The sequence below is a fragment of the Palaemon carinicauda genome, chromosome 6 (genome assembly GCF_036898095.1).
Source record: "Palaemon carinicauda isolate YSFRI2023 chromosome 6, ASM3689809v2, whole genome shotgun sequence".
In the NCBI taxonomy this organism is placed as follows: domain Eukaryota; kingdom Metazoa; phylum Arthropoda; class Malacostraca; order Decapoda; family Palaemonidae; genus Palaemon; species Palaemon carinicauda.
The window spans coordinates 65,835,343-65,855,904 of record NC_090730.1 but is presented as its reverse complement, the minus strand read 5'-3'; the positions used below and the strand labels follow the sequence as shown (position 1 = coordinate 65,855,904).

The window sequence follows — 20,562 nt, the reverse complement described above, 5'->3', positions numbered from 1 at the left end:
GTTGCTGACCCAGAGACATTGAACCAGCGAGCACCTGTTCCTGGGACTTCGCGCCAGCGCTCACCTGCGCGCCATCGATCCCCTGTGCGCCAGCGTTCTCCTGCTCGCCAGCGTGCCACTACGCGCCCGTATCCTGATGCGCGCCCAGGATCTCCTACACGCCCTAGATCTCCTACGCGCCAGCGCTCACCTGCGCGCCAACGTTTGCCCACAATCTTCAGATCTGGGCGTAGGAGGGAAGATACCATCTTCCCCTGCTCGCCAGCGATCTCTTACGCACCAGCAGACACCGACGCGCCATCAGACCCCTCCTGCTCGTCAGTATTCTCCTACGCGCCATCGCGCGCAGTCACCAACGCGCGCCCTCGCGCGCCACGCCCGTTCGCCCATCGTAGATGTGCGCCCTCGTGCGCGGTCGCGCGCAAGGGAGGTTTCCCTTGCGCGCGAGCGCCTAACACTTTCACCCTCACGGGGTCAGAAAGATCCTGCGCGTCCATGCGCTCGCGTGCAATCGCCTCCACGCACGCGAACGCTTGCTCAACCTGCTGCACGCCGTAGGCTTTCTCCAGAACGCACCACTGCGCGCCACCGATTGCCTACGCGCCCACGCACTCCATCTCCTGCGCACCATCGCCCGCCAACGCGCTCCCTCGCCTACGCGCCAATGCGCGCCATCACTCGCCCGCACACCATCTCTCGCCCGCGCGCCATCGCTCGCCCACACGTCATCGCTCGCTCGCTCGCCATCACCCCCGCGCGCCCTCGCCATCACCCCCGCGTGCCCTCGCCATCACCCCCGCGCGCCCTCGCCATCACCCCCCCCCCCGCCCTCGCCATCAAACCCCCCCCTCCCGCGCCCGCGCCATCACCCGCGAACAATCGCCCGCGCGCCCGCAAGCGAGCAATCGCCCGCGCGCCCGCAAGCGAACAATCGCCCGCGCGTGAACCTGATAAGAACCTATCGCGCGAGTGCCAGTGCAACCACCACGCGATTCGCAGCGGGATTTCCAGTGCCATCCCACGCGTGAGGCTGCAGGACCGCAAGCAACCAGGTCGTCTCTTTCACGTCCGTCCGTCCCCCCCCCCCCCCCACACGCAGACCAGCGCACTCACCGTAGGGCGGGAGGACATCGGATAGGTCCAGGAACTTGCATTCTTTCCCTTCTTCTTTTCAGGAAGACCCTGTTGTGGTTTCTACTCCTAGGATTGTACGATCCTCTTCCCTCCAGAGGGAGTCTCTGACAGCGCCGCTGTCAGTAAGCAGCCATGGTTTGGGTCCCTTGTCAGAGTCGTTGTGCAGGCCTTTAAGCCTGCCTTCTCTGAATTGGGCCTCAAATCAGCGGCAGTACCGACCCCCCTGAAGAGGAAGAGAGGAGTAGACGACGTAGTGACTTCCCCAAGGGTTAAGCTGGCTCCTCGGAAGTCTTTGAGGAAAGCTCCCTCCCCCCCCAGACTTTCTCTGCTTCTCCTTCGGACGAAGAGTTTCCGTCCTCAAGGGATTCTCGTGAGGTGAGACGTTCTCAAACCGCACCATTGGGAGAAACCCCACCTCGCGTAGAGAAGTCTTCTCGGGTAGGGGTGGAGAAGAGCCTCCCGCCATCGCTGTTGGAGTCCTGTATCTCTCCCAGGAGGGAGTCGAAGGACTCTAAGACTGTTCCCAAATCGTCCTCGAGGATGAGACCAGAGCCAGCCAAACTCGCGGAGAACGTCCACGAGTCCCCCTAAGAAGAGCCTTTGGGGACAGGAGACTTTGCTGCCAGCCCTACAGAAGGAGAGCTACAGGAGTCGGAACATGCGTTCTGGCAAGTTCTGACTCTGATGAGGAATCTCAACGGGTTCTCGGATCCTGAGATTCCCCCTCAAGAGAGCAAGGACACTGTCCTGAACCGAGTCTTCGGCACTCAGAAGCCCCCTAAGGCCAGTGCAGCTTTGCCTTGGTCCCAAGGGGTCAAGAGTGCCAGAGATAAGGTTGAGGGCCAGCTCTCCGAGCTTGCCTCCTCCAGCTGTTCCAGTGCCGGCGACAAACTCCTCCCGCCTCCTCGGGTCCATCAGAGGAGGTACTTTGAGATCATGGAGGAGTCTTGTTTAGCTCTTCCATTACACCACTCTATAGAAGAGCATACCAAGGGAGTCCCTCTAGAGCAGTGGTTCCCAAACTATCTTACCTGACGCCCCCATTTTGCTTCCGTGCGCCCCCACTCCTCTCTTTTTTTTATATGAAATGAGAAAATTCTTACATTTATTTCTTAGCATTGTACAGGAAAACAGATTTCTGTTTGTATTACATTTTAATAATGAAAACGACTCAGACAAATGATAGTACATTCCAGTAACTAAAAACGAAACATTTGGTTCAAAGTGAGCGAAAAAAAGTTTGAACATTAGCAAATTGGCAAAATTGAGTTGCAATTTTAAGAATAGATAATTTGAAAACATGGCATATAATATTTGGAAATACTTATGAGACTAAGGAGTGACTGCTATAATTATACTTTGCATGTATGTAATGACAGATATTTGTTTTTTTAATGATTTTATTATTCTATTAAACAAGTAATTTCGAGCAGATGACTTCACGCCTCCATTGTATCGTCCTCACGCCCCCCTAGTGGGGCACGCCCCCCAGTTTGGGAACCACTGCTTAGAGAGACTTGCCAGTCGGCAAGTGTCTTTCTCGGCCTCGGAGATCCTCGGTCAGGAGAAGGTAGCGAAGTGTGCCATGCAGGCAACTTCGTGGCTGGGTATCTGGCTGGGGTCTCTCGGCATCCTGCTACGATCCGAGGACCTGTCCAAGGAGAGTACCAGGAAGGCCTGGTACTTCTATCAGGCACACATCCCATCGAGTTTCTAGCCCACTAATTCACGAACTTGTGGGCTAATTCCATTTTGAAGTGTCGTGATGCGGTGTCTGAGAGATTTCACGCGAAGGTCCCCAGCACCGAGGTCAGCAGACTCAGACATTCCTCCATCTTGGGGAGGAACTTGTTTGAGCCGAAAGACGTGGAACAGACAGCTGAGAGGTGGAGGAAGTCCAACCAGGACTCCTTCCTACATAGTGCTCTTACATCGAAGCCCTATAAACCACCTCCAGCACCTCAGCAACCTCGCACGTCCAAGACAACGAAACCGGCAGTGGCAGTAAAGGCAACGGTGTCGAAGCCCTTTCCTGTCAAGGACAGGAAAGGCAAGAGGGAGTGGCCGAGGCCTCAAACGCTAGGATTGGCAGTCCCCCCCGCATGTCCACCAGTGGGGGGATGCCTTCAAAGTTGCGCGATCAGGTGGCAGCAACTCGGGGCCGATGCCTGGACGATTTTTGTAATCAGTCAAGGTTATCGCGTCCCGTTCACAACATCTCTTCCTCCCCTGATGTTGGATCCAGTGGCAAGGGGGCAAGCCCTTCGGGCAGAAGTCGAGACCATGTTGAAGAAGGGCGCTCTCCAGGAGGTCGTCGACGGCTCCCCCGGCTTCTTCAGTCGACTCTTTCTTGTAAGGAAGGCGTCTGGAGGCTGGAGACCAGTCATCGACCTCTCAGCCCTGAACAGGTTTGTCAAGCAGACCCCGTTCAGTATGGAGACGGCAGACACGGTCAGACTCGCAGTGAGACCCCAAGACTTCATGTGTACACTGGATCTGAAGGACGTGTACTTCCAGATCCCAGTCCATCTGTCTTCGAGGAAGTACTTAAGGTTCAGCCTAGACAACAAGATCTACCAGTTCAAGGTGCTGTGTTTCGGTCTCTCCACAGCACCCCAGGTTTTCACCAAAGTGTTCACTCTGATATCATCGTGGGCACACAGGATCGGCATCCGTCTCCTCCGTTATCTGGACGATTGGCTGATCCTAGCAGACTCGGAGTCGACCCTTCTTCGACACAGAGACAAACTTCCCAGACTTTTCCAAGATCTGGGGATCATGGTAAATCTCGAGAAGTCCTCTCTGCTTCTTACTCAAAGACTGGTATATCTAGGCATGATCTTAGACAGCAATCTCCACAAAGCCTTCCCATCAGACGACAGGATAGCAAGGCTGAGGAGGGTCGCAAGTCCTTTCCTCAGACGAGACGAACTCCCAGCCCAATTGTGGTTACGTCTTCTTGGTCACCTCTCATTCTTGGCCCGTCTAGTTTCCAATGGTCGCCTCAGAATGAGATCTCTGCAATGGCGACTCAAGTCTCGGTAGAATCAAGGACACGATTCCCCGGACGTCATGGTCCCTATGGGGCCCGCGGAACGGACGGACCTTCAGTGGTGGGTGAGAGACGAGAACCTACGAAAGGGAGTGGATCTTCTCGTCCTCCCCCCGGATTTGATGCTGTTTTCGAATGCCTCAAAGAAAGGGTGGTGGGCCCACGTTCTGCACCACAGGACCTCAGGCCTGTGGTCAGAATCAGAAAAGTGCCTCCATATAAACCTGCTAGAAATGAAGGCCGTATTCCTGGCCCTTCAACAGTTCCAACAATACCTGGCGGGTCACTCTCTGGTGGTGATGAGCGACAACACCACAGTAGTGGCTTACATCAACAAGCAGGGAGGCACCTTTTTGGATCTGCTATCCCATCTTGCAGTAGAGATACTGAGATGGACCAAAGTCCACTCGATTCCACTATCGGCTCGCTTCATTCCAGGCAAAAGGAATGTGCTCGCCGACAGTCTGAGCAGAGTGTCTCAGATAGTGAGTACCGAGTGGTCTTTGGATCATCTAGTAGCCAACAAAGTCCTGACTTTGTGGGGTTCCCCGACTGTGGATCTGTTAGCTACTGCGTTGAACTTCAAGCTCCCGCTGTACTGCTCCCCAGTCCTGGACCCCAAGGTACTCTGGCAAGATGCCTTCCAACAACGGTGGGAAAACATCGACTTTTCAATATTAATCTTACCCGATAATCATGTAGCTGTCAACTCTGTTGCCGACAGAAATCTACGGTCGGGATACGCCAGCGATCGCTATACAGGTGGGGGTGAACACCACAGCGCCATCTGTGGTCAGGTACTCCAGTACTTCTTGTCAACACCACCTCAATTTTTCCTCTGTCGTGCCTCCGGCTAGACCTACATGGATACGCTGTTGATTCTGGAGTTTTTGCTCACGATTTGGTGATGTATTTGCTCTAGAGTTTAGCTTTCGCTATTCAGGAAGTTTTATCATTAGCTTAGCTAGCTTTTGGAATTAATTTGATTAATTATGGTGACGAAGAGAGTATGAACTCTCTTTTACTTTTAAATGGCCGACCCTTCCCTTAGACGGAAGTGTTGGTGTCTAAGAGAGTAAAGACTCTCTTTCTTAATTTTGCTTAACAAAAGTTATAGATTTATTTTATATCTCTCCGCCTTTTATAGGCCTCTTCGATTAACTTCCTTTTATTATAAACTTATTAAAATTAATTTTTATATTTGTTTATATTCGACCTTTCCTAATAGTAGGCGGTCTTTTCTTGGTACCGAAGTTAATTAACATTGAGCCCGTCATTTCGTTTTTACCTGTTAACATATTATGCTATTTTAATGTTTTTGAAAGAATTTCTTTGATAGTCTCGTACTGTTTTCAAAGTTGAACTAACGTTTTGTTTTGTCTCTGCAGTTGTTGACGTTCAGAACGTTCAACTTGCGCTCTATCGTTACGATAGAGAGAGAATTTTCACGGTGTCACGTTGCAGTAAGAGTAAACCGATTCTAGCGTTTTGTTCATTCTTTCTTAGCTTAATGGTTTTAATTCTAATAAAGGAACTTTTTATTTGGGAAATCTTTCAGTTTTTTTCCTTTAACAATAATATGTTTTAACGATATATATGATTGGGCTCATCTCTCAGGTTCTAAGTCAAGAGAGAGAGAGAGAGAGATAGAGACGGAGGGAGAGAGAGGAGGATAAACGTTTCGTTCAAGCGAGTAACGTTGTTATCGTTTTTGCTCTTCTCCCTAGTCTCTTTAGGGGAAGAAGGTAAACGTTTCTAGAGTTTTATTCTTGTTCTCAAGCTTTATGCGGTGAGAGATTTTAAACGTAGTTTATTTGATCTAGTGTTTAGTCTCTTTCCAGCCACTGAATTATTTATCTTTCATTATATTTTTCTGTTACATTGTAATTCTGTTTTCGCAATTACTAACTTTTAAGGAAGGATAGAATTGCGTGTTTCAGGTACAAACCACTTAAAGTTTCGAGTTCAGTGAAATAAGTGCAAACAGAAAATCAAAAGTGATAAAGTGATAAGCGCAAAGTGTTACAGTGTTGCGTTCGAGGGTTCGTCTGTTCGTGCCAGTTGTTCGCCTAGTCTGGGACCTGTTACAAGCTCCCAAGCCCAGGGGAGAAGTAATGTCGAAGGACTTATGGGTTCAGCAGGCCTTGATCGACGAACAGACGTTTCCCTCCGTGGTTTCGGGTGTATCTACACACGTTGCCGACGTGATCACCCCACCCACAGAAAGACGAGAGAGCCCTTTTATTCCTCGTCTGCGGAAGAGGTTTCTCGCAGAAACCATGGACCAAATCTTGCAGCTTTTAAGTGTAAGTCGGTCCCTTCCGCGCAAGTCCAACTCCTAGGTGTAGCCATTAGCACTGGGTCAGTTCGGACTTGCTGCAGTACGACAACTGCACACCTCCCAGAGAGGCAAGGTGGTATCGCAACAGGCAGTAGCTCCGTCTGTTGCCGCACCAGCTGTTTTAGACCCTCAGTCTCAACGGACAGTAGCTCCGTTTGTTGTTGTCTTTCTTAAACTCTAGTGGTCTATGCTGCAGACAATGCAGTCTCAGCTTGCGGTGTTGATGCAGGAGTTTCAGGCAGAGAAGGTTAACACACCTCCTCCTGCGAGCGCTCCTCCACCTCTACGCAGTCCAGCCTGCCAGACGTATGATGTTGAGGTTCCTCAAGCTACCTCCATGCGTGAGTTGCCGCATTGGGAGTTGCCAGATACCAGCTCTGTGCAGCAACCTCCACTTTCCTTGAGGCAGGAGCCTCTTGCCACGCGGCAACCTCCTCAACACTTGAGGCAGGAGCCTTATGCTTTGCAGCAACCTCCTCTACCCTTGAGGTAGGAGCCTCATGCGTTGCGACTACCTCCTCCATCCTCGAGGCAACAACCTCTTGCGGTGCGACAACCTCCACCATCCTCGAGGCAGCAACCTCAACTCCACCTCTGCGCAGTCCACCCTGCCAGACGTATGATGTTGAGGTTCCTCAACCTACCTCCACGCGTGAGCTGCCGCATTGGGAGTTGCCAGATACTAACGCTATGCAGCAACCTCTTGCGTTGCGGCAACCTCCACCATCCTTGAGGCAGCAACCTCAACTCTTGCGGCAGCCACCTCCACTCTTGAGGCAAGAACCTCAACTCTTGAGGCAAGAGCCTCAACTCTTGAGGAGCAACTCTTGAGGCAGGAACCTCACAGGAACCTCATGCTATGCGGCATCCTCCTCAAACCATGAGGCAGGAGCCTCATGCTATGCGGCATCCTCCTCAACCCATGAGGCAGGAGCCTCATGCTATGCGACATCCTCCTCTACCCATGAGGCAGCCTCATGCTATGCGGCATCCTCCTCAACCCATGAGGCAGGAGCCTCATGCTATGCGGCATCCTCCTCAACCCATGAGGCAGGAGTCTCATGCTATGAGGAGCCTCATGCTATGCGGCATCCTTCTCAACCCATGAGGCAGGAGCCTCATGCTATGCGGCAACCGCCTCAACCCATGAGGCAGGAGCCTCATACTATGCGGCATCCTCCTCAACGCATGCGGCATAAGCCTCTTCCCTTGCAGCTTGAGCCTCATCCCTTGCAGCTTGAGCCTCATCCCATGCAGCATGAGCCTCATCCCATGCAGCATGAGCCTCATCCCATGCAGCATAAGCCGCACGCCATGCAACATGCTCTGCTTACCTTACAGCATGCTCTACATACAGCATGCTCTGCATACCTTACCGCATGCTTCTCAGTCACACATCTTTGGTTGTTGCCAACTCACTAGACTGTCAAGCAGTTTCATAACGTTGCCTTCTAGTCTGCTGCTTTTGCACCAGTGAAACCCTCACTGAGAGAACTTAGCTTTTCTCGGATATGGTTCCTGTAGATGAGAAAGTGCTATTCTCCCTCCTTCTGATATTCCCTTGAGGACTCTGTCATTTGGAGAGGAGCCTTTAGCTGCGTAGCCTCCTATGGACTTTTATTTAAGCATAACATGCTTCCAGGGAAGGTAATGGTTCCACTTCAGTCGCTAACCCCGTCTGTTACCACACCTGCTCCCATAGACCTTGAGCTGTGTTGCAAGACATGCAGTCCAAGCTTAGTCCTTGTTAGAGGATTTTTTGTTTACGGAGTCAGTGTGTCACTGGGAAGACGTTCAACAACCAGCAGAAGTGACTTGTTGTGACGCAGTGCGGCAACCTCAGCAACCCGATAAGGAGTTGTCTGTACGACCCAGACAGTCTAGACAGCTTCGGGTTGTCACTGTACTTCCTCGCTTCCCCATGGTTGACAGTTCACAGACTGTGCAGCAGTACCATGATCTTGTGTCCGGCTCCGTCAGACGACTAGCTTTTAAGAGCTCCCACAAGTCGTCGCTGTCTGGAGATTCTCAGATGGACTATGGATCTGACCAAGGAACTGGGCCTCCTGGTCAATTTTGAGGAGTCCCAGCTCGTCCCATCCCAGACCATTGTCTACCTGGGTATGGATCTTCAGAGTCGAGCTTTTCGGGCTTTTCCGTCGGCCCCAAAGATCTACTAAGCCCTAGTTTGCATCCAGAGCATGCTGAGAAGGAACCGATGCTCAGTCAGGTAGTGGATGAGTCTAACAGGGACACTTTCATCGCTGGCCCTGTTCATCGAGTTAGGGAGACCCCACCTCCGCCCCCTTCAGTATCATCTAGCGGCTCACTGGATAAAGGACATGACGCTAGAGACGATCTCGGTTCCTGTTTCCGAAGAGAGGTGGTCTACTCTCACGTGGTGAAAGAACAGCTTTCTTCTCAAGGAAGTCTACCTTTGGCTGTTCAGAAACCCGACCGCCGTCTCTTCTCTGACGCATCAGACACGGGCTGGGGTGCGACTTTGGACGGACAGGAATGCTCGGGAACATGGAATCAGGAGCTAAGGACACTTCACATCTTTTGCAAGGAGCTGTTGGCGGTTCATCTGGCCTTGATAAACTTCAAGTCCCTCCAGCTTAACAAGGTGGTGGAGGTGGACTCTGACAACACCACAGCCTTGGCTTACATCTCCAAGCAGGGAGGGACTCATTCGTGGAAGTTGTTCTAGATCGCAAGGGACCTCCTCATCTGGTTAAAAGATTGAAAGCTCACGCTGGTAACGAGGTTCATTCAGGGCGATATGAATGTCATGGCAGATCGCCTTAGCCGGAAGGGTCAGGTCATCCCCACAGAGTGGACCCTTCACTAGAATGTTTGCAGCAGACTTTGGGCCCTGTGGGGTCAGCCAACCATAGATCTGTTCGCTACCTCGATAACCTAGAGGCTCCCGTTGTATTGTTCTCCGATTCCAGACCCAGCAGCAGTTCACGTGGATGCTTTTCTGCTGGATTGGTCCCATCTCGACCTGTATGCATTCCCGCCGTTCAAGATTGTCAACAGGGTACTTCAGAAGTTCGCCTCTCGCAAAGGGACACGGCTGACGTTGGTTGGCTCCGCTCTGGCCCGCGAGAGAATGGTTCATAGAGGTACTGCAATGGCTGGTCGACATTCCCAGGACTCTTCCTCTAGGAGTGGACCTTCTACGTCTACCTCACGTAAAGAAGGTACATCCAAACCTCCACGCTCTTCGTCTGACTGCCTTCAGTCTTTCGAAAGACTCTCAAGAGCTAGGGGCTTTTCGAAGGAGGCAGCCAGAGCGATTGCCAGAGCAAGGAGGACATCCACTCTCAGAGTCTATCAGTCTAAAGGGGAAGTCTTCCGAAGCTGGTACAAGGCCAATGCAGTTTCCTCATCCAGTACCACTGTAACCCAGATTGCTGACTTCCTGTTACATCTAAGGAACGTAAGATCCCTTTCAGCTCCTACGATTAAGGGTTACAGAAGTATGTTGGCAGCGGTTTTCCGCCACAGAGGCTTGGATCTTTCCACCAACAAAGATCTACAGGACCTCCTTAGGTCTTTTAAGACCTCAAAGGAACGTCGGTTGTCCACTCCAGGCTGGAATCTAGACGTGGTCCTAAGGTTCCTTATGTCATCAAGATTTGAACCTCTCCTATCAGCCTCTTTTAAGGACCTCACATTGAAAACTCTTTTCCTCGTGTGCTTGACAACAGCTAAAAGAGTAAGTGAGATCCACGCCTTCAGCAGGAACATAGTTTTCACATCTGAAACGGCTACATGTTCCTTGCAGCTCGGTTTTTTGCTAAAACGAGCTTCCTTCACGTCCTTGGCCTAAGTCGTTCGAGATCCCAAGCCTGTCCAACTTGGTGGGGGACGAACTGGAGAGAGTACTTTGCCCAGTTAGAGCTCTTAGGTACTATCTAAAAAGGTCATAACCTTTACGAGGACAATCAGAAGCCTTTTGGTGTGCTATCAAGAAGCCTTCTCTTCCAAGGTCTAAGAACTCAGTTTCTTACCTATTCAGGCTCCTGATTAGGGAAGCACATTCTCATCTGAAGGAAGAAGACCTTGCTTTGCTGAAGGTAAGGACACATGAAGTGAGAGCTGTGGCTACTTCAGTGGCCCTCAAACAGAACCGTTCTCTGCAGTGTGTTATGGATGCAACCTATTGGAGAAGCAAGTCAGTGTTCGCATCATTCTATCTCAAAGATGTTCAGTCTCTTTACGAGAACTGCTACACCCTGGGACCATTCGTAGCAACGAATGCAGTAGTAGGCGGGGGCTCAGCCACTACATTCCCATAATCCCATAACCTTTTTAACCTTTCTCTTGAATACTTTTTATGGGTTGTACGGTCGGCTAAGAAGCCTTCCACATCCTTGTTGATTTGGCGGGTGGTCAATTCTTTCTTGAGAAGCGCCGAGGTTAAAGGTTGTGATGAGGTCCTTTAGTATGGGTTGCAGCCCTTTATACTTCAGCACCTAAGAGTCGTTCAGCATCCTAAGAGGACCGCTACGCTCAGTAAGGAAGACGTACTTAATAAAGGCAGAGTAATGGTTCAAGTCGTCTTCCTTACCAGGTACTTATTTATTTTATGTTATTTTTGAATAACTAATAAAATAAAATACGGGATACTTAGCTTCTTTGTTAACATATATGCTGGTCTCCACCCACCACCCTGGGTGTGAATCAGCTACATGATTATCGGGTAAGATTAATATTGAAAAATGTTATTTTCATTAGTAAAATAAATTTTTGAATATACTTACCCGATAATCATGATTTAATTGACCCACCCTTCCTCCCCATAGAGAACCAGTGGACCGAGGAAAAAATTGAGGTGGTGTTGACAAGAAGTACTGGAGTACCTGACCACAGATGGCGCTGTGGTGTTCACCCCCACCTGTATAGCGATCGCTGGTGTATCCCGACCGTAGATTTCTGTCGGCAACAGAGTTGACAGCTACATGATTATCGGGTAAGTATATTCAAAAATTTATTTTACTAATGAAAATAACATGTTTACGCCTTTCCCCCGTTTTGTCTGATGAGGAGGGTGCTCAACAAGACCAGAACATCGGTCAATCTCTCGATGACCCTGATAGGCTATGGCATCACGCGGAATGGTTTCCAGACCTTCTGCAACTCCTGACGGAGGTCCCGAGAGAACTCCCTCCATGAAGCGAGCTACTCAAACAACCACATGCCAACATCTTTCACAAAGCCGTAGCTTCGCTTCGGCTTCACGCCTGGAGACTATCCAGCATCTCCTCGTAGAGAGAGGATTTTCGCAACAAGTTGCGGAAAGGATGTCTGGACACCTGCGAAGGTCATCCGCAGGGGTCTACCAGGCAAAGTGGAGAGTTTTCTTGGTTGGTGTCGTGGAAGGGGTATCTCTCCACTCGATGCCACTATTCCAGCAATAGCGGAGTTCTTCGTGTATTTGCGAGAAGTAATGCTCCTTTCAGTCTTGGCAGTGAAAGGCTATTGCTCAGCCTTAAGTCTCACCTTTAGGCTCAAAGGAGTGGACATTTCTTCTTCGCTGGAACTTTCTTTACTTATACGAAGTTATGAACTTACCTTCCCTCAGTCGGAAGTGAGATCTCCTCCATGGAACGTGGTTTGAGTTCTCAGGTCTCTGAAGAGACCTCCCTTCGAACCATTACACCAGGCTTCAGATCGCCACCTGACTTGGAAGACGGTGCTCCTACTTGCGTTGGCTTCGGCCAAACGAGTTGGGGAACTGCATGATCACTCGTATGACATCGCCCATTCAAGGGGATGGGGGGAGGTAACGTTCAGATTCGTCCCTGAGTTTGTAGCCAAGACTCAGAATCCGGGAGTGCCAGACCCTCGGTTTGACTCTTTCCGGATTTCGAGTCTTTGTTCTGTAACAGATGACCCAGACCATCTCCTACTGTGCCCGGTAAGGAGTCTGAGGCTCTATCTTAAGAGAACAGCTGCAATTCGTCCTCAAGTGCAAGCATTGTTTGTAAGCATTGGGAGGACAAAGAGGAGGGTCACCAAGAATACCATCTCAGCTTGGATTCGTAGGGTAATCCATCATTCCCTGAATCCCGACCCTCCTCCGTCACGTCGCCCTAGAGCACATGATGTCAGGCATAGCTACGTCCCTGGCCTTCAAAAAGAACTACTCAGTGACGCAGGTTCTTCAAGCAGGGGTGTGGAAGCATCAGACGACCTTCACAGCCCACTACCTGCAAGACGTAACCCACAGGAGGCTCGATACGTTCTCTATCGACCCTGTGGTGGCTGCACAACAGCTGGTTTAAACCTCAGGCTCCTTAATGGACAAGTAGCAGAGGGTTGAGGGCATTGTTACCTGGTTTTAGTCTGCATGAATGAAAAGGTATGTGTGACCCTTATTCTTTTCTTTATCCTCCCCTCTCTTGGGGAAAGCAGCATCCTGGGTTCTCTGCACAGCTGACCTCAAACCACTGCAGGTAAACCATGTTCCCTTGTGTTCCTAGTATTAAGCTAATACTGTCACGTCCCCATACCCTGACGAGGTGGTATTGGGAGGGTCCTAGCCTTAAGTTCTAATACTGTCACGTCCCCATACCCTGACGAGGTGGTATTGGGAGAGTCCTAGCCTTAAGTTCCATCTAAAGAACTTCAGGTCAACCTCCTAGGACGAGTCACACTTCATTCCTCCACACACAGCTTATGTAGGCCGCAGCCCTTGCAGAGCAAAGTGCTAGCGAGGCGCAGGGACTCCTTATCGTTGAGTACCAACACACTCAGATACTGAGTCCCCGGGCAAAAAGCCAAAAGTCAGTAATGGCTGGGACTTGCCACCCTACCTAAGGGTTGAGTCACCCCTATTAAATAGCGTGGTTTGTATTTCAGTTACGGAACAAATGACAAATTCGTAGATAATTTGTATTTTTCCTAACTATACAAACCTTGGCTATTTAATCAAACTTGCCCGCCGGCCCTGTCCCCCGTGAAGTCCTACCTCTAAGCAAAGTGAAGCTCAGCACAGGTGTGTGTGTGAGGGGGTGGGGGTTAGTTGTATACTACCCCTCCCTACCCCCCCCCTAACTAGCGGTGGGGTAGTAAACCCTCGTTAAAATTCTAATGGCTCGTCATTTCAGCTACGCCGAAAGTAATTACCCATATTAAATAGCTAAGGTTTGTATAGTTAGGAAAAATACAAATTATCTATGAAATTGTCATTTTTCTTCTATATATATAAAAACATTCTTAATATTTTTTATATGTTGTAAGCTTTTTTACTATGAATGTTGGTGTTTGTGTGACAGCGTACAGTATTATTGCAGGTTCTCAAGGACAGAGAACTTTCCTTTCCAACTAGGGATTGTTTCCCGGGATCCTGGGATCTTGTTGCTTTTTTGTCCGGGAAAATTCCCGGGAAATCCGGCTTCTTATAAAATGTGCAAAAAAAAAAAATACATCTTCAATAGTTAGCAGCTATTGCCGTATAAGTGTAACTATTACCTAACACTGTTTTAAATGATTTAGAAGCATTGCCAGCAAAAAGTGTTCTTTTGTTTGCAGAAAAACCACTTATTCACCTTTATGATGAAAATAGTGATGGAATGTTTGCTTTATCTAAATCCAAAGGAGGAGTGTTTCAGTCAGTCAACCCACATCAAAGGCGAGAAATTAGAGGGAGCAATAAAAAAAACAGAGGGCATTTCTAAAACAGCCCAAACAAGTCGGGCGATTAGCAGGAGCATAACTTAAGAGCTTGAAATTTTGAAGCAACTGGAGAAAAGACAGCAAACATAACAAATGAGAACAGCTGTATTAAAATATATAGCACCCACATAAGTTGAAGAAGAGGTTTTTTTTTCAGCTGTAGGACTGTTTATCACGAGACTTAGAACTTGTCTAATTGATAGTGTTAATTATTTGTTTTCTACATCCTTATTTAAACTCAAAATTGTTGGTACTTTGTAGTAACAGCTAGAAGCAAAATTTACTTTGTTCCGTAACTGGAATACAAACTACGCAATTTATTAGGGGTTATACTTTTGGCGAAGCTGAAATGACGAGTCATTAAAATTTAGCGAGGGTTAACTACCCACACTGCTAGTTAGCAGGGGTAGGGAGGCGGTAGCTTGCTACCACTCCCGTTCACACACCTGTGATTTAGTCACTTTACTTTTGGCTCGGATCGAGAGCGGTTGTTTCCTTTCTCCCTCCTTGCCCCGCTTAATGAAAGAATGCCTTGATGAAGTCATTGAGCTTCAGCACGGCATTTCATTCCTGTGCTGAATCTTGGTGACTGGCAAGAGGGTTCTCGAACTTCGGGAAATTGCTCCCCCAGTTCGAATCTAAATTTCTCTCTTTCATCTTTTTCTTCTGCTTAATATTACTTCTACCTTCTCCTAATTTTATCAACTTTCATTCATCTTGCTGTCCTATCTCTATGATTATTATTTTTCTTAATTTATATATATATATATATATATATTTATTTATTTTATTTGTTCATTTATTTATTTATCTATTTTTTGTTTTCTATTTTATTTAAATGGCGTGGATATTTCCACATTCGTTATTACTGCCTGCTTAGATGAATGGGAGAAGGGATCACGGTTGGAAGGTATTCGCATTCAAAGCTATATATGAGAGTATTGGATGATCTCAGCCATCCCAAAGATGGTTTGGACCTTTTTGGCAGAACTACTCTCAAGGGTTGGGTCATCGGAATCCAGGGGGATCCAATCCTTGAGGTGGGACTCTTGGCTTTTGGCCGGAAGCCCATCATTACAGATATGGGGAGGATGATTCCATATTTCCTTGGTCTCAGTCCTAACAGGCGGGTTTAGCTTACACCTGTGCCTCTATATCTGTTTTGATGCTATCCTTCGGGTAGGGTATGGAGTGGACCATCTGGGAAGTATACTCTCATTGTGCCGATAGTGGAGAATACAAATTTCCTTTCCAACGTATGATACTTTCTTATAATTCTCAAGCAGGTAAACCAACAAAACAACATAAAAAAACATGAAAATCCCACCCTTAAATATGGACCCTTCAATTACTGACTCCCCATCCCCTGGATTTGCTGACTCCCCCCCAGCACTGTTGATGACTTCTGCTACTGTAATTAAGAAAAATTCTGTTGACAACCTTCGAACTAAAAAGGACCACTCTACTGATGTTAAAAAATCTAGCAATTTGGGTAACAGGGAAACTACGATTCCTTCATGTTTCCCAAATCCCATTAAAGACAAATTATGATGATATATATAGAGCATTTGAGTGCTATGGATTGATAAAGAAAATAAGGATGAGACTCGGAGATGAAAAATGGGACTCTTGGATATCTTTTGAAAGTCATGATGAAGCGTTTAATGCCATAAGTAATATTAGTAGTATCAAAATTAACGAATTGAACATCATGGGAGCTCTTTGTGATAAGGTCCCAAAGGAATTGGATGTGTACAAACCTGCTGATTGGTTTGAAAAAGATAGAATTGTACCCATGCCTTCACAGAGAAAACCCAAACCACCAATGTGGCTCTTAGCTGAACCTAAAGGGATAATAGGGAATTATTTTAAGATATGTAAGTTTATCCAAAAAAAAGTAGGAACCATAGCACCTGGAGATATATCTCGTTTTGGGAAGAATAGCTATCTCATCCATGCCAAATCTTTGACTCAGTCTGCAATACTATCTAACTTACAGACAGGCAGTGATGAAATTACATTGGAAATGAAACCTCATCTAAATTTTAGTTATGGAAGGGGAGTGGTCTTTAATAAGGACCTATACGAATTTACAGAGGAGGAGATACTTTCTATGTGTCCATTAAATGTATGGAAAGTGCATAAGGTTCCTGGAACTTCAATGATTATACTTACTTTCCAGGATGCTGATGTACCTTTCCATATTTTTATTGGAAATGAAAGGATTAAAGTTCGGCCTTTCAAACAAAAGCCCCTGCAATGTTTTAATTGTTTTAAATTTGGACACCCATCCAAAGTTTGCAAAAATGGAAAAATGTGTGGTATTTGCTCCAAAACTTATCATGGAGAATGTACACTTGAGGCCAGGTGTTCAAATTGCAATTTAAATCATAAATCAACTGATAGGAGATGCGAACTGTATAAGTTGGAGGAAGCTGCCCTAAACAAATCAAGTTTAGAACGCATAAGTGTGGGACATGCAAAAAGACTGTTGAATAAATCAACCAGCTATGCAAAGGCCTTAAAATCAAAGGTAAATTTACCACAGGAGACATCAACCCCACCTAGCACTGCCAGTAATCCTAAGAAAAGAAATACAACCTCTGATAATAAAGTACTGCATGACAAGGTAATCATATTGCCTTCTGAGGCTCTGCCACAGTGTATTAAAAATGGGTCATTGCCCAGTTCTGTACAGCCTTCGTTCCCCATTACCAACAATAGTACTAACCTCTCTCAGGCCATGTCCTTGCCTGATTTGATGGAGATGTCACCTGACACCAAGTTACCAGGTGCACCTGTATTGGGGAAGGTGCAAAAACCTGGTAGCTCAAAACCTACTAATCGGAAAAGAGAGAGACCTCCATCTCTCTCGCCCCCTTCCATAAGAAATATCAAAATTACGACGTCAAATAAATATGATGATTTGTCTGTTGATATTTCTGATCTGGAAGTCAATTTAAATAAATCAGAAATTCAAGTGGAGGTCCACCAACCTCCTCAACAATCAGATCAAAAAGACAAAAAGAAAATCATAAATGCTAAACCCAATCTATCAAGACCCTCTTTAATAAAACCACCTAAAAATAGTGTTAGATCAAAAACTGCTAATGGGAAGACTCCATCCAAGGGGTCTACCAAACTATAAACCATAGTTTTTTCCTCCATTTTGCCATGGAATTGTCAGGGTTTAAGGGCCAAATATGAAGAACTTAAGCTCCTTATTCATGAGCATTCCCCCATAATTATTTGTCTACAGGAGAGCAAACTTGATCATAATACCCCTTGTCCTCGCGAATATATTAGTTATAGGGCACCATATGATCACCAAGTGGGGAGCCATGGCGGAAGTCTTATATACGTTCGTCGAGATGTTCCCCAAGTTTCTCTGTCTATTCGTACACCTCTGCAGGCAGTGGTTGTACAGATTGACATAGGGCAAAAATATACAATTTGTTCTCTGTACTTACCTCCAAATGATAACATTTTGTATGATAACTTAGTGGAGGTGATTCAACAACTTACCGGCGTCAATGACCTTAGATGTCAGGATGCCTGAAAACTTTAAATCATTCATTCATTCATTCCCTCAACCTTTTCTTTTACTTGGAGATTTGAATGGTAGACATCCTTTGTGGGGTGATGTTTTAGCAAACACGAGGGGAAATATCATATCATCAATTGTGGAAAATGAAGATGTGGGACTCTTTAATACAGGAGAGCCCACACACTTTCATGTCCAGACAGGTACCTTGTCATGTATTGACCTATCAATCGTAAGCTCTAATTGCCTTCTCGACTTCGATTGGAGGACATTAGATAATTGGCATACTAGTGATCATGCACCAATCATTATAAACACCAACAATGGTCCACCTATACCGAGATCGCCACGATGGAATCTTGAGAAGGCGGACTGGGAAAAATTTTGTGAGCTAAGCGAAATTGAGGGGGACGCTGAACAGGTTGAAAATATCAATGATGCCATAGACTTACTGAATGGAACTCTCCATACAGCAGGAGTCAATTCAATTCCCAAAACAACAGGGTTATTCAAACGATGACCAGTCCCGTGGTGGTCTTCAGAACTAACTGCCCTCCACAGAGCCACAAGAAGATCTCTAACACGATTGCGTAGACTCCGAACCGATGAGAATTTAATTATGTACAAGAAATGTAGAGCACAGTTCCGTCGTGCCATGAAAGAAGCAAGGCGCCAGTCATGGATGTCTTTTGTTTCCTCCATTAACAGAAGAACACCACCATCTGCTGTGTGGAGGAAAGTAAAAAAGATAGCTGGCAAATTCACCCCCAACCCACCACCAGTGTTGAGGGTGAATGGTCAGTATGTAACTGAAGCAAATGATGTTAGCAATGCCCTGGCTAATCATTTTTCAAATGTATCCAGCAAGTGTGTAGGAGCCCCTGGTCACCAGTATAGGAGCGTTGAGGAAAAGAAAATTCTAAATTTTGCAACAAGAAGGGAAGAGTCGTATAATTCTCCTTTCACTGAAAGAGAATTTGATCCCGCACTTGCTCATTGCAATGATACAGCCCCTGGACCTGATGGAATTCCATATGCAATGATTAAACATGTACATTTTAATACAAAGCTATTTATTTTAAGCATTATTAATAGAATATGGCATGATCATAGTTACCCAAGTGTTTGGGAACTAGCCATTATTTTAGCCTTTTTAAAACCCAGTAAAGACAAGTTTTTAGCAGCAAACTATCGTCCTATTGCATTGACATCTTGTTTATGTAAAATCATGGAGAAGATGGTCAATGCAAGACTGATATGGTACCTTGAAAAGAAAGGTATTTTATCACCGATTCAATGTGGATTCAGAAAAATGCACTCAACGACTGATGTGTTGATACGACTTGAGTTTTCTATTTGTGAAGCCTTTGCTTCCAAATAGCACCATGTTACAGTATTTTTTGACCTTGAAAAGGCATATGATACTACATGGAGATATGGTATACTTAAAACCATTCATGAAATCGGATTGAGAGGAGAGCTGCCACTATTCAGTCATTTCTTTCACATAGAGTTTTTCAAGTGAGAGTTGGGGAAGCTCTATCAGAGAGTAAGTGCCAGGAAGAAGGAGTTCCTCAGGGTAGTGTGCTGAGTGTAACCCTTTTTGCACTAGCGATTAATGGGATATCCTCAGCCATTCCCCAGGATGTTCTCTCAACATTATTTGTGGATGATCTCTCCATTTCATTTGCTGGAGCCAGAATGGCAATGGTTGAGAGAAAAATCCAACTCTCTATCGATAAAATTATCCAGTGGGCTGACATGAATGGATTTAAGTTCTCGACAAGTAAAACTACCATTGTCCATTTTTGTCGTATCCGGGGAGTACATCCAGACCCGGATATATACATTAAAGGTCAACGGATACCATGTGCAAGTGAAGCTAAATTTTTAGGTTTGATATTTGATTGTAGGCTTACATGGGTTCCTCACTTAAAAGCGTTAAAAGCTAAATGTGTTGGAGCTCTGAATATCTTAAAAGTATTGTCCCATACATCATGGGGGCAGACCGCAATACTATTTTAAAATTATACAAGGCCTTGATTTTTTCCAAAATTAGTTATGGATGTGAAATATATTCTTCAGCTACCCCAAGCCGGTTAAAAATATTAGACTCGATACATCCTGCAGGTATTAGATTGTCTACAGGAGCTTTTAAAACCTCGCCTATCCCAAGTCTCCTTGTTGATGCTGGAGAGTTACCTCTAGACCTTTACCGAATGTTTTCCATTATTCGGTATTGGTTTAGATTGCAAAGACTCCCTAACTCTCTAGCCTTTCAGACTGCAAGCCTTGTAAGACACGCATCATACTTTGAGTTGCACCCAAAATCTCCTCAACCTTATGGCTTTCGGGTGAAACGATTATTAAATAGTCTGGATATAATTAGAAATAAGGTACTTCCATTCAAGGTATCATCAACGCCTCCATGGAAGTTACCAGTGATATCTTTTTGTAAATATTTTATTGGAGATAAGAAGAATATGTCAGATCTAGAAGCCAGGTCTCTTTTTAATGAACATGTTAAAGAACATAGAGGATCAACTTTTATCTATACTGATGGCTCCAAATCTGATGCTGGCGTTGGATTTGGAGTACATAGTAATGGTTTTAATTGTAGAGGTGCACTTCCTCTGACCGCTTCCATATTTACTACCGAACTGTATGGCATATTAACCGCTATTGAGAAAATAGCGTTGGAGAAGGAGGGTAATTTTACAATTTTTAGTGATGCAAGGAGTGTCCTTAAAGCTATAGAAGTTTTTAATTCTAATAACCCTCTAGTTTTAAAGATTTTAGAAT

General features: G+C 46.4%; 1 protein-coding gene across 1 annotated transcript in view; it reads left to right on the top strand.

The window, feature by feature from the left end:
• Positions 1–20,562, top strand: part of Nup44A (nuclear pore complex protein Nup44A) — a 112,966-nt gene that overhangs the window by 12,062 nt on the left and 80,342 nt on the right. The window lies entirely within an intron of this gene.